Raw genomic sequence first — 12,596 nt, 5'->3', positions numbered from 1 at the left:
TGTACAGGTTCACTGTGAGTCATAATCAACGCCACAGCACCTAAGAGTAACAAGTTCAAGTCAACTAGTCTACATATTAGGGGCATTATCCCTTCTCACCTTAGGGTTGGCAAGAAAGATGTCATGTTGACAAGGATGTCATGTCTCAGTGCATAGTCTACACGATGATTGGACTTACTACACACGCTGGGCCCCTGAATCTGGGCCCACCACTCTCTCCATCCCCTGCATTGGCATGGGGGCCAGAGGGGATCCCTCTGTGTTTATGCCTCTGACCCCTCCCTTACTACCTCTTTTCTCCCTCATCCCCCTCAAGTCTGGCTGCAGAGCCAAGAGGGCCCCTGCTCCAGGTAGTGGGAACCCCCTTCCATTGAAAGGCCCCAGAGAAGGAGCAGTTGCCATGGCGACAACCAGGCAGGGTGGGCTAATTTTAGAAACAGAGAAAAATGGAACAACTTTCTCAATGGGGAAGCCCTGTCAGGGGCAGGTTATGGAAACTGAGAAATCAAAGGCCACCGAGGCTGGTGGTGAGGGCAAGGACCAGAGGAGGGGGGACATGGTGGTGACACAGGACCCAGCGGCTGACGCTCTAGCGAGCTGGGCACTATCTTCAACCACTCATAAGGCTCTTGGGGTCGGGGCTCAAGATGGCCAAAGGGGCTGCCTCCTGCCATCCCAAATAAGAGTGGACATGAGTGACCCCCTGGGCCTCACAGCTGAGAAAGGGTCCCAGGATAAGAGCAGGGCAGACTTGAGGTTGCTCTGGGCCAGGTTCTGCAAGAGGTCCAGCAGGAAAGAGAGAAAGCATGGGGCGAGGGGAGCAGTGTAAGAGTAGGGGGTCAGAGGGAGAAGGCTGTGCAGGTCACAGTAGTATGAAGGTCTTAGAAAGCCACCCCTGGGTGCCAGGAAAGAGGTGCCCCTGGTCCACCTCCACAAAGCCTGCATCCTTGGTGACTTCATGCCACATCACCATCTTGCTCCTTTAAACGACATGTTGGCCCTCCATGTACATGGAGACTCCTCCCCATTCTGACCAGGGCACACACCATTCAGGGGTTTCTCTCCTCCCCTCCTCTGCTTGGCTCCCCAGAGCTCTGTGCTCCCTCTCTGGAGTCCCCAGTACTGCGCCACTGGTCAGGCAGGATCCAGACAGCAGGGAGGACATTTGTGGGTATGATGTTTTTAAAAAAGTCCACACCTTCTTGGAAGAGCAGGTTCACCACCTGGCAGGCAATGGGGAGACCAGGGAGGGGAACACTGTCTGCTTTTTAGGAAGGACAGGGGAGGCAGACACAGGGGAACCCTAACAGCCCCACAGAGCACTAGGCATGGCCAGTACAGGGAGGACTTCTGTCCTGTTTTGTCCCTCACCCTGGCTGGCTCCCAGTAACCAATGAGTGTGTCTGTGAATACTGTACAATATTTGCAAGCGTTGTCCCAGCAGGACCAGGCTGCGATGCGTTAGTGTGTGTGCTCAGGCTTCACGGCTCCAGGGACATGGAGTCAGAGTTGTGCTCCATGTTTACAGATCCTGGTGGCACCTGCTATTGCTGTGGGGGGGGGGGGCAACCAGAAGTACAGAGACCAAGGCAGCTGCCCAGGTCAGGAGCCAGCGGGTTAGGTGTGGTCCTGTGCCAGCCCTATTATGAACTTGGGGTCTGCAGGGTCCTCTTTTAACAGGTTTTCCCAGCGCTGGCTGGCAGGAAGGTATGCCCTGTCCAGCAGAAGGATGGCAAGGGAGCCTGAGGCCTTCTGGAAGCTTCCACGAGAATAGGGAGCCACTACCATTGAGTGGCTCTGACAAGGATCCTGAGTTGGGTCATCAGGGTTTGAGGGGAACTTTTAGGGGGAAGTGGAAACCTTACAGCTGCACCCTGAAGAGTGGTGAGCATGGCAATGGGGTGGCTGCTCCAAGGAGAGAAGCATTAGTGCCACCATGCTTGGACCACTGTGCGGAGTGTGAGCTGACCTGAAGTGAAGGGGACAGAAACAGAGTCAGAGAGGTGGGTGAGGAAGCCTGGGCCCTGGAGGACCCCTCCCCGTGAAGCACAGCCTGCCCTTCTGTCCTGAGGACCAAGAAGGTAAGGCGGTCGGTCCAGGTGTGCCTTCCCCAGAACGGGCTCCGTGGAATGACCACTCGCCCTGAAAGGTGGTGTGCGTTTTAGCACAGTGCACGCCCTCCCCATGCTGGGAACTAGGACGCATATGCCCATCCTATAAGGAGGTCAGGGGGTGAAGGTTTCGAAAAGTCGGGGCCCCTGAGGGCACTGGAAGGTATGTCAGGATCTAATCAGATGGAAAAATCGGGTAATAATAAATAATGCATCGTGAAAGCCTGGCGGGGGATGGAAAACACAACCTGGAGCCTTGAGGTCATCACACCATCCTCGTGGGTTCTCTGAGGACCCACTCCCTCCTCCTGTCTTGCCTGGTGATCTGCACAGGTGCAGTGAGGGCATCCAGAAATGGGTCACACCATGTCCCCAAAGCAGGGATGGTGATCTCACTGGGGTCACAGACCAACAAGCTGGGGTGGGGGCAGGGCCGAGGAGTAAAGATTCAGGTAGGAGGGGCTCTCAGATGACAGCCAGTATCTGGGTTGACTTTCCTGTCTTCCTGGGCTCCTTGGGACCCCTGGAGTGGGCTGAAGAGACCAGAGAGCAGCAAAAACAGGCAAAAGTGACAGAGGTCAGAGGATGTTCTGACCTCTCGTGTAAGAGATTCAGGGCTGAGAATTGGGGGCAAGGTCAAAGCCATTGGCTGAAAGGCCAAGTAAAGAGGAAATGCATATGAACTCAGTGAGGACACAGGAGGAATCGGGCTGCCCACCTGACGCAGAAGACCGTACCCAAGAGCCACGTGTCTGTCCTCAGAAGAGGACATGCTGAGCAGCTGGGCCCACCTCCAGCCAAATAAACATAGGCACAGAGACGGGAATGTGAAAATTGAGGTCCATGCTCCAATTAAGGTGTCTGTGTGCCACTAAAGAAAGCCTGGCGCCCACAACCTGCTGTTGGCTGTACAACACCCAACACATCTATTTCCACTGTAACCCAGGTCTCCAATGAGTCATCAGAAAGATAAAGGTGCCTGTCCTGGATCTAGTGCCGAGGCACTGTTTCTCCAGATCCACCTGGGCTCGTGGGCTTACCTGCCCAGGTATGCATCTCCCTGCAAATGCTAGCTTCTCTCCCAAGTGCTTGGGGCAAGGGCCTCAGGACTGAGAGCAGGATGGTGCTTTCCCTGTGGGCCCCTGTGAATAAGCGCAGGAGGGGCTAGAATGCTGAACGAGGCCAAAGCAAGTGAAATTTGCTCTAAATTCTTGAGCAAGAATTTGAATGTTTCAGACAGTGCCAGCATGGCTGAACAGCTCACTGGAAAGGCTCGGTTCACATTTTCCTGGCTGGAGGGCAGCAGCTCCGCGTCTCCATGGAAACCATCAGATGCCCCTGGAATCCCAATGAAGAGTTTCCATGTGCTCAGCCTTTAAGTATCTGTGACAGCGAGGCTCTGGGTGGGGCCGAAGCTGGGGAGGCACCTCCTCCGGCTGGCTGGATAGGCCACACCCCTGCCGGGTCCACGCCATCCACTTTCTTGCCTGCCATTTAGGTGAGGTGCCCCCGCAGGACAGGGAGGCATCTGCGCTATGCAAGAATACACAAGCCTAGACAGCGGGGGGGGGGGGGGGGTTGGAGGCGAGGAGATGGGTTCAAATCTGGGATTTTCTTTGTTGCCTCTTGAGCTTTCAAAGGTCTCAAAAGTGTCCCAGAGGATAAATAATGAACACTGCATTGAAATAGATGAGGGAAAGAACTGTCTAAAATAAAGATATGATTAAGTATTATTTGCATAACAACAGTCCAGAATAAGAGCTGAATAGCAAAGTGGACTTTGGGGGGGGGGGCGTGCTGTGGGAAGGGAGGACATTGTGCAACAATGAAAGAATCTTATTAAAAAAGCGAACGGGGTGTGGGGGGGTGTAGGGAGGAAACCGTGCAACAATGAATGCATGTAAATCCAACTTTTCTGCGAACTTTCATTAAAATATTAATACGTATTTTTTTACATGTCCCAGAAGTCTTCTTTAAATTAAACAATCGAGCTCAAATAAACTCTCTCCTGTTGAGTCAGTTCCTATGCTTAGGACCCTCTAACATAGCTCTGTAAATCATAGAGTGATGAGGGCTCCTGTCTTTCTCCCAGGTAGCTGCTGGTGGATTTGAACCACCAGAGATAAGTAAACTTGCAGTTGACAGTACAACTTGATACAGACTGTGTCACCAGAGCTCCCTAATCAAACAATGTCATTGTTGTTGTGTACAATGAGTTGGAACCGATCCATAGCTGATCCTCCAGTGGGTTTTCAGAGACAGTAAAATCACACAGGAGGAGACTGCCCATCCTTGTCTCACAGAGCAGCTGGTGGATTTGAACTGTGTGCCTTTGGGTTGGCAGTGCAGCTCCAAACCACTAAGCCACTGGAGCTCAGCTTACATGGCAAAGAACGTCTACCTTGAGCACAGTGCTCTGGTGGAGAACCATCTCTATGGGATCACAAAGGACCACAGCAACTAGGCAGGACAGACCAGAAGCTTAGGGGGCAGTGAGTTTACGTTAATTGGGGGGCAGGATGCAATTTAGAAGAGGAGAATGGCTGGACAAACACTGAATCAATGCCACTGAATTGCATATAACTTGATGAAATGGTGTGTGTGCTGCTGTGTGTATTTTCAACAATCAAATCACTTATGAAGGAAAAATAAAAAGTGAATCCCAGCCTGGCTGCTCTATGATCTTGGCTAGCTCTTCTCTGAGAAGCCCCCCATGGGCGATGGGCGAGCAGGTGGAGTTCAGGAGGACCAGAGGGGCTGACAATGGGACAGGCTAAGCTCTGTGGGGAAGAGAAGGGAAGAACAGTCCCTGCAGAAGTATCTCATACTCTATTTAAAACTGACAGGCAGGTATATATTTGAACACGTCAGGAGAGAAAGCCGAGTACTTTCCCAAACAATCTTCTTTTACAAGTTGAGGAGACTGGATCTAGAAACCCCACTATGCTGTTTTTCCAGCCCTGTGACCCTATAAAGTTACTTAATATCTCAGCCCTCTGGTCCACATCTGTAAACTGGGTTCATGTCTATCAATCATGTGCTTCACACGGGTCCTGGCCACAGTGAGGAGCCATGGTGTCGGCTGCTACTATGATCATTACTGTCTGGCTAGGAGAGGCTTAAAGGTGGAAAAGCAACAACAGAGTCTATTGTTGTTGTTATGGGCCATGAAGTTGGGATGGATTCACAGTTGACCCTCCAGCAGGTTTTCAGAGGCTGTAAATCACACAAGAGGAGATTGCCCATCTTTGTCCTGTGAAGCAACTGGTGGATTTGAATCTTTGGACTGACAGTGCAACGCCTTACCCGCTAGGCCACCAGAATTCTCTAAAAGGCTCTGTAGAGATTATTGTTGTTGTTGTTGTTATGTGCCATCGAGTAGCCTGTGACTCATAGCTACTCTACATACAACAGCTGAACCCTGCTCTATCCTGAGCCAACCTTATTGTCTCTAACAAACCAACCCTCATTATCTCAGTCACTGAGTCAATTCATTTTATCCAGGGTCTTTCTCTCTTGTCCCTCCACCCTCCCAAGCATAATATCCCTCTCCAAGTACTGGTCCTTCCTTGTAACATGCCCAAAGTATGTCAGATGATGCTTCAGAATCCTTGTTTCCAAGGATGCAGGCTGGTTTCACCCTCTCTAGGACAAACCTGTTTGTTCTCCTGGTAGTCCATGGTATATTCAATACTCTTCTCCAGCACCACAGCTCCAAGGTATCAATCTCTTTCTATCATCCCTAGTCATTGTCCAGCTTTCTGATGCATAGTATGTAAAGACCATGGCCTGGATCAGGCGCACCTGAGTCTCCAGACTGACAGTGATGCTCTTAATAATAAAATGAGATAAATCGGAGATGTGAAAAGCAAGAAGTGGTGAAAAGACAAATTACCCACCACCTTCGCCAGGAGAACCTTGGTCAACCCTTCTTATGTTCATGGCTACACTTGAGGCCCAGAAGAGAGACCACTCCCTTATTCCAATTCTGTCCTTGCCAGGTGACCCAAGAGTGCACCTCTGTCTAAGACTCTTGAGGGCCAGGCAGCAGAAGGAGACACTGACACTTGAAAGGCCTGAGCCTCACAGCCAAGGCACACATGGAACCCGGTGAACAGAACTCCCTGTCTGCCAGGTGCCTGGAGTCAGACAGGGTATAAGAGCTATATGACGCCCACCCTGAGAAGGCTGGCTTTGCTCTTCTAGTTCTACTGTGTTTACACAGGCTCAGGAGAGGCCTGGGGAAGTGCTGTCTGTGCAACTTGGAGCCAAACATGTCTTCTGGGCTTGCAAGCACCCATGTGCTCTTTCTGGAGGCCCCAAGGCAGGTGACATACCATCGTTCTTAGGAGGCTCTGTTCCAGACATGCTCAGGAGAAGCTGGTGGGGCAGCATCCTGCAAGGCCCAAGGGAGCCTTCCAGCCACTGCAAGACTTTTGGCAATACAGAACCCACTCACAGCTGATCCTCTAGTGAGTTTATAGAAGTTGTAAATTGCACAGGAGGAGACTGTCCATTTTTCTCTCAAGGAGGTGGTTTCAAACTGCCTGTTTTTGGGTAAGCAGCACAACTCCTTACCCACTAGACTACCAGGGCTCTCTGGAGAAGTTCCTCCACCTTATTCCTTCCTTCCTTCAATTTTATATTGGTTTTGCATATAAAGTTCATATATATTGTGTTTCACAAATTATCCTTCATTCACATTGTGTTTCATACAATCATTCCCACTGATTATGTTTTATAAAATTAATCACCATTGAACTATGGCCACCATTGCCCCACCTTTCCATATCCCCACCAGATCTTTCCCACTTCCTTTACAGCCCCCCACCCATCAAGCTGTGTGACCCTATGATGTCCCCTCTGCCCATCCTCACCCCTTTGTTCCCTTCTCCACCTTGAATCCTCATACACATTTTACTAGTTGTCATTCTATTTCTATAATAATGGTCTTATGCAGTATTTGTCCTTATGACACTGCATTAGTTCAGTCGGCATAATGCTCTCCAGTCTCTCCCAAGTTATGTAGTGATTTTCTGAATCATAGCTCTTGAGTGCTGTATAGTATTCCATCATGTGAATGTACCACAATTTCTCAATCTATTTGATTGCGGTTGGACATCTGGGAGGTTTCCATGTTCTTGTGATGGTGAATAACGCTACTATGAACATTGGTTTACAAATCTCCGTTTGTGTCTCAGTTCTAATTTCCTTGGGGTATATTCGGAGCAGTGGAATAGCTGGGTCATGTGGAATTTCTATGTTTAGCTTTTTGACCTGGAGAACATTTAAGGCCTTTCCAATTCCCATTTGGATTGGAGTTATTGTCATAGCCTTAATTACCTGCTGCCCCCCCAAATACATGCACACAATGATATGATGTGGAAACTATGGCATGATCTCCCATGATCTGATAAAGTACATAGTTTAAAAGGATTAAGGGTGGATTGCAATATTCCTTAATCCCTCTGCAACTCTGATAAATGTAAGAGGTTTTTTTTAATCCCCCTAGACAGAAAAGGGGAAGAAAGCAGGTGGAGAGGAGGCATCTCAATGTCACCAAGAAAGAGCTACTAGGATTGGAATGCATCCTTTTGGACAAGGCATCTCTGTGCTAGGAAGCTCCTTGACACCAGGCAAGATTAGGACACATAGGGATCTACCAGGAACGCTGACCCGAAGGAGACAAGGACCCCCCTCCAGGACTGACAGCAAGAGGGCAGGTCTTCCCCTATAGATGACACCCTGAATTTGGACTTCAAAAGATTCAAAGGATTCTGAAGGGTGTACGCCAGGGATGTGTCCTATCTCCATACCTTTTCAATCTATATGCAGAACAGATTATCCAGAAGGCTTGGCTCTAAGAGGAGAAACATGGCATCAGGATTGAAGGAAGACTCATCAACAATCTGTGCTATGCAGATGACACAACCCTGCTTGCTGAAACTGAGGAGGACTTGAAGTGCTTGCTGCAGAAGGTCAAGGACTATAGCCTTCAGTATGGACTGAGCTCAACATTAAGAAAATAAAGATTCCCACCACTGAGACAACTGGCAGCATCATGATAGCTTGTGAAGAGATTTAGATTATTAACAGCTTTAGTTTGTTTGACTCCACAATCAACATACTTGGTACCAGAAGCCAGGAAAGTAAAAGACAAATTGCATTGGGAAAGTCTGCTGTCAGAGACCTCTCCAAAGTACTAAAGAGCAATGATGTCAGTCTTGAGACTAAGGTGTGCCTGATCCAGGCCATAGCCTTTGCAATTACTTGCTATGCATCAGGAAGCTGGACAATGACTAGGGAGGATAGAAGGAGAATTGATGTCTTTGAGCTGTGGTGCTGGAGAAGAGTACTGAATATACCATGGACTGCTAAGAAAACAAACATGTTCACCCTGGAGAGGATGAGACCAGGCTGCTCCAGGGAGGCAAGGATTCTGAAGCTTCATCTGACATACTTTGGGCATGTTGCAAGGAGGGGTCAGTCCTTGGAGAGGGACAGCACAAGAGAGGAAGACCCTCAATGAGATGGATTGACTTAATGACTGGGGTAATGGGGATAGATGTGTCAGAGACAATAAGATTGGCCCAAGATAGTGCAGGGTTCAGGGCTTTTGTACACATGGTCACTATGAGTCACAGGTGACTTGACAGCACATAACAACAACAACAGCAGCCTACTAAACTTGTGAAATAATAAATTCCTGTTTGCTAAAGCCATCCACTTGTGGTATCCCTGTTAGAGCAGCACTAGAGAATGAAGACATTGTAAAAGTCTCATTCTTTGTTTTAATGTTCCTTGCTTCCAGGTCAACAGGAAAAGGTGAGTGCGTTGGGACCACACACACACACACACACACACACTCTCTCTCTCTCTCTCTCTCTCTCTCTCTCTCTCTCTCTTAGCATACACATCTCACTGATATGATTGATATGGTCCTCTCAGTCCTGAAGACATTGAGAAGGACCCCTTCCTCCGTGGACTTGGATTTTTGGGTCTGTTAATGGAGGGCCTTCTGAGGGGCAGCTGCAGATTTTGCAAACAGGGAGGTGCGGGAGCCCTGGGCTGGGGTTCTGTGGCCCAAAGACTTGGAGCACGGCAGGAAGAACTAGCTGGGTACTAGCAGGCACCTCAGTGTTGCTGATAAATAGAAGCAGAACTGCTCACTAATGAAGAAAGCCTGGGTGGTGGGCCGAGGCCAGGATCCCAGGGCAGCCAGGGCACAAGGGCAGGGAGCTGGGGACAAGGGAACAGAAAGCTGAGAGTATGTGAGGGAGGGCCCAGCAAACCACCAGGGCTGGGTCTGCTATCAGAGTCAAGATCCGGGGCTCAGAGCCAGAGTGGAGAAGGAAAGGGTGTCACCCAAGGGCTTGCTTTACACCAAGTCAACAGAATAGCTGTCGCAAAGAACAAGAATCAGTATTCGATTAATGAGGCCCAGAGAAGTCCACATTCAGGAGGGGTGTGCTGGAGAGAAGCTGGGCAGAGAAGATTTATCTTGGCCAGCTCGCATCTCTGACACAGTGAGGGTGACAGACATGACCCTGCTTGAGGACAAGTGCTTCCCCCAGGGACAGCTACTGTGTCCTCTGGGTTCTTGGCTGCTATATTTTTTTTTTTGGTGTGATTTTTATAAGTGACTTTTATTTTCTCAAAGAAAAGGAGACCTCTGAGGAGATGGTACTTGTCAAGGACCAGAAGAGGACCAATTGTCCCTCAGAAGTGAAGGGGGCTGATCCCCACTGCCACGTCCAGGGAGCATGAGGAGCTGGTCCCTGGGTGGAGTTCTGGGTTCGAGGTGTGCAGGGAGCCCGGGGAGAGAAAAGCCAGCAGGGATGGGGGTGAAGGAGCAGAAGGCAAGAGAGACAAAGGATCACCCTGATGTCTGACACTGCCATGAGTGGCTGTCTGCTCACTTCCGGGGGCCCCCCTGCCCGCAGCTGCTCTCTTAGCCCACAGGGCAGGTCTTCCTAGCTGAGCACTGCCAGGTCCCCAGAGCCTGAGTGAGATTTCCCCTCTACTGCACAGCCACATTATGCCGGGGACCTCTGGCCACAGGCCACATGGCTTAGGACGTACACCCCACTTGGTGCTGTGGGGACATCAATCCAGCAAAATCTAAAGTAGAAATATGAGGCCCCATCTCCTTGAGGTATAGTCAGACCGCCTTTGAAGATCCAGTATCTTTGGGTCGAGTCTTCACGCAAGATTCATTTAGCCCCGTGGAGTCCATGACGGCCTGGGAGGGCCTTCCTTAACAGGCTGCCCTACAGTTGAGGACTTTCTGGTGTTCTGGGCTCAGGCCCACCAGGGAGCACGCAATGTGAGCCACAGGGCCTTTGCATGGGCTGTGTGGAGGAAGAGCAAAGGCTACCAAAGACCAGAAAGGCCTTGGGCCTCAGACTGATCATGTCCTAGGAAAGGCCCCTTTCCTGGGGCAGGTGTCATGGACCATAGAGGGACAATAACAGCAGCAGCAGGCACTGTCTTCACAGCACAATGTCACCTGCACAGCTCATGAGGCACTTTGCCAGACATATCCCCACTGGAGTCCTCACAGGCCGTGGGCCCTATCTGGCCTCATTTAATAGGCAGGATGTTGGAGGTCAGTGTGATAACCTCAGCACCGGCTCTGGGATTTACTTGACTCTAGGCTCCCAAAGGAGTTGTCCTGCTAACCAAGGTTCATGCTCTCTGGCGGTTCGAATCCACCAGTGTCTCCTGGGGAGAAAGATGGGCAATCTTCCCATGTGCAAATCATCATTCTGGAAATCCACTGGAGGGTCAGGTATCAGCTGGTTCCTACTCGACAGCAGTGACCTTGAGAGTTTGGTGAAGCTTTCCAAAGCCAAGTTCATGTTTCTCTTCCACACTACTGTGTGTGGATTCAGACATCCACAGGTCCAGGGACCTGAGCAAGGAGCAGTTAGGGACACAGGCTGAACAAGGAAGGAACTTCCAGGGACGTGGACATGGGAGCCAGATTACAGAGGAACAACGAGGTGCTGGAAGGCACGTAGGAACTTGCCATCTGGATGTTGTTGTTGTTGATGGCCATCGTGTTGAACACGACTCATAGTGACCCTATGAACAAAAGACCTGAAGCCTTATGTGTCCCATAAAGTGTCCTTCCAAAATGATGGTCAAATAAAGCTACTTTTTAAAAAAAATTAAGTCCGCGAGGGTATGTTGCTAGCGGACTTGCATAACAGGAAATTTTAAAGAGACTATCCAATGGAAACTGAGATCCAGATGAAGGAATCACAAGGGATAAATAAGGCGAGAAGCATAAAGAAGGTTAATGTTCTTGTTTTAAAGTTTAATTTAAAGATAAATGGCCGGAAGAAGAAGAAAAATAAAGTTCGTTCTGACTTGACGGTATATTACAAGACGACAGACGGACCACTAAGGAGAGAAATGTATGCTTCTTTGAAAAGATCACTGATACTATGGTGGAACAAACTCAGAGCTGAGCCTCCAGCAGGTTTTCAGAGGCTGTAAATCACACAGGAGGAGATTCCTCTTTCTCTCTAAGGGCTGCTGGTGGATTAGAACTGGCCACCATTGGGTAACACTCAATGGTCTCTGCCACCAGAGCACCTTATGCTTATTACTTAACGGTGCTTACTAGTTAGCAAAATAAGGTGAACATAAACTACATTTAAAAATAACAGAAGGAGGAAAAAGGAGAGAAAGAACAAATCAAACAGCAAAATGAGACTGAACTCAACCATGCCAGGAATCATGCAGATTTTAAATAGACTCAACATTCCAATTAAAACTCAGAGACCAAGAAATGAGATTGAAAAAAAAATATTAAATTACATGCTACCTACAAACAAAGCCTTTCACATATTTTAAAAAAAACAGCAAAACTCCTATTTTTTTAAAGAAGAAATTCACATCCATTACAAAGGTACAAATGGATTTAAAAAAAATGACAATTTGGAAAGAGAAACAGCAGGTGAACATCAGCCACTGTCTGCTGTCGTTGCTATCGTTGTTAGGTACCACCGCCTCTCACAGAGACCCTACACAGAGCCGATCGAAGCCTGCCCTGTCCTGCGCCTGCCTCCCAGCCTCTGATACGCTTGAGCCCACTGCCCACTGTTACAGTCACAGGGTCAATCCATCCTTATTAACATCAGGAAGCAGACCTGCAGACAGGTTAGGGGAAGTGAGAGGGGGATTGCACAATGAGGAAAGGGCCCATGAATCACAAAGATACAGAGTCCTGACTGCGAACACACCCAGTGATACAGCACTGGAGTACAGAAAACAAAAGGCACAGAAACGACTTCCCACCGGTACACCTCAGGTACCCCAAGATCGGCCCCCTGGGTCTGTCTCCAAAAAAGGTTGGTGATGACATTGCCAAGGCCACCGGTGACTGGAAGGGACTAAGGATTACAGTGAAACTGACGATTCAGAACAGACAGGCCCAGATTGAAGTGGTGCCTTCTGCCTCTGCCCTGATCATCA

The 12,596-nt window shown here is 49.3% G+C and overlaps 1 protein-coding gene across 3 annotated transcripts in view; it reads right to left on the bottom strand.

The window, feature by feature from the left end:
• OSBP2 (oxysterol binding protein 2) overlaps positions 1–12,596 on the bottom strand; it is a 237,594-nt gene that overhangs the window by 46,983 nt on the left and 178,015 nt on the right. The gene's annotated exons all lie outside the window — the stretch shown is intronic.

Source organism: Elephantulus edwardii, unplaced genomic scaffold (genome assembly GCF_000299155.1).
Source record: "Elephantulus edwardii isolate Elephantulus edwardi_28Jun2011 unplaced genomic scaffold, EleEdw1.0 scaffold00151, whole genome shotgun sequence".
NCBI classification, from domain to species: domain Eukaryota; kingdom Metazoa; phylum Chordata; class Mammalia; order Macroscelidea; family Macroscelididae; genus Elephantulus; species Elephantulus edwardii.
The sequence above is the reverse complement of the archived record's forward strand: the minus strand, read 5'-3'. Positions and strand labels throughout refer to the sequence as shown.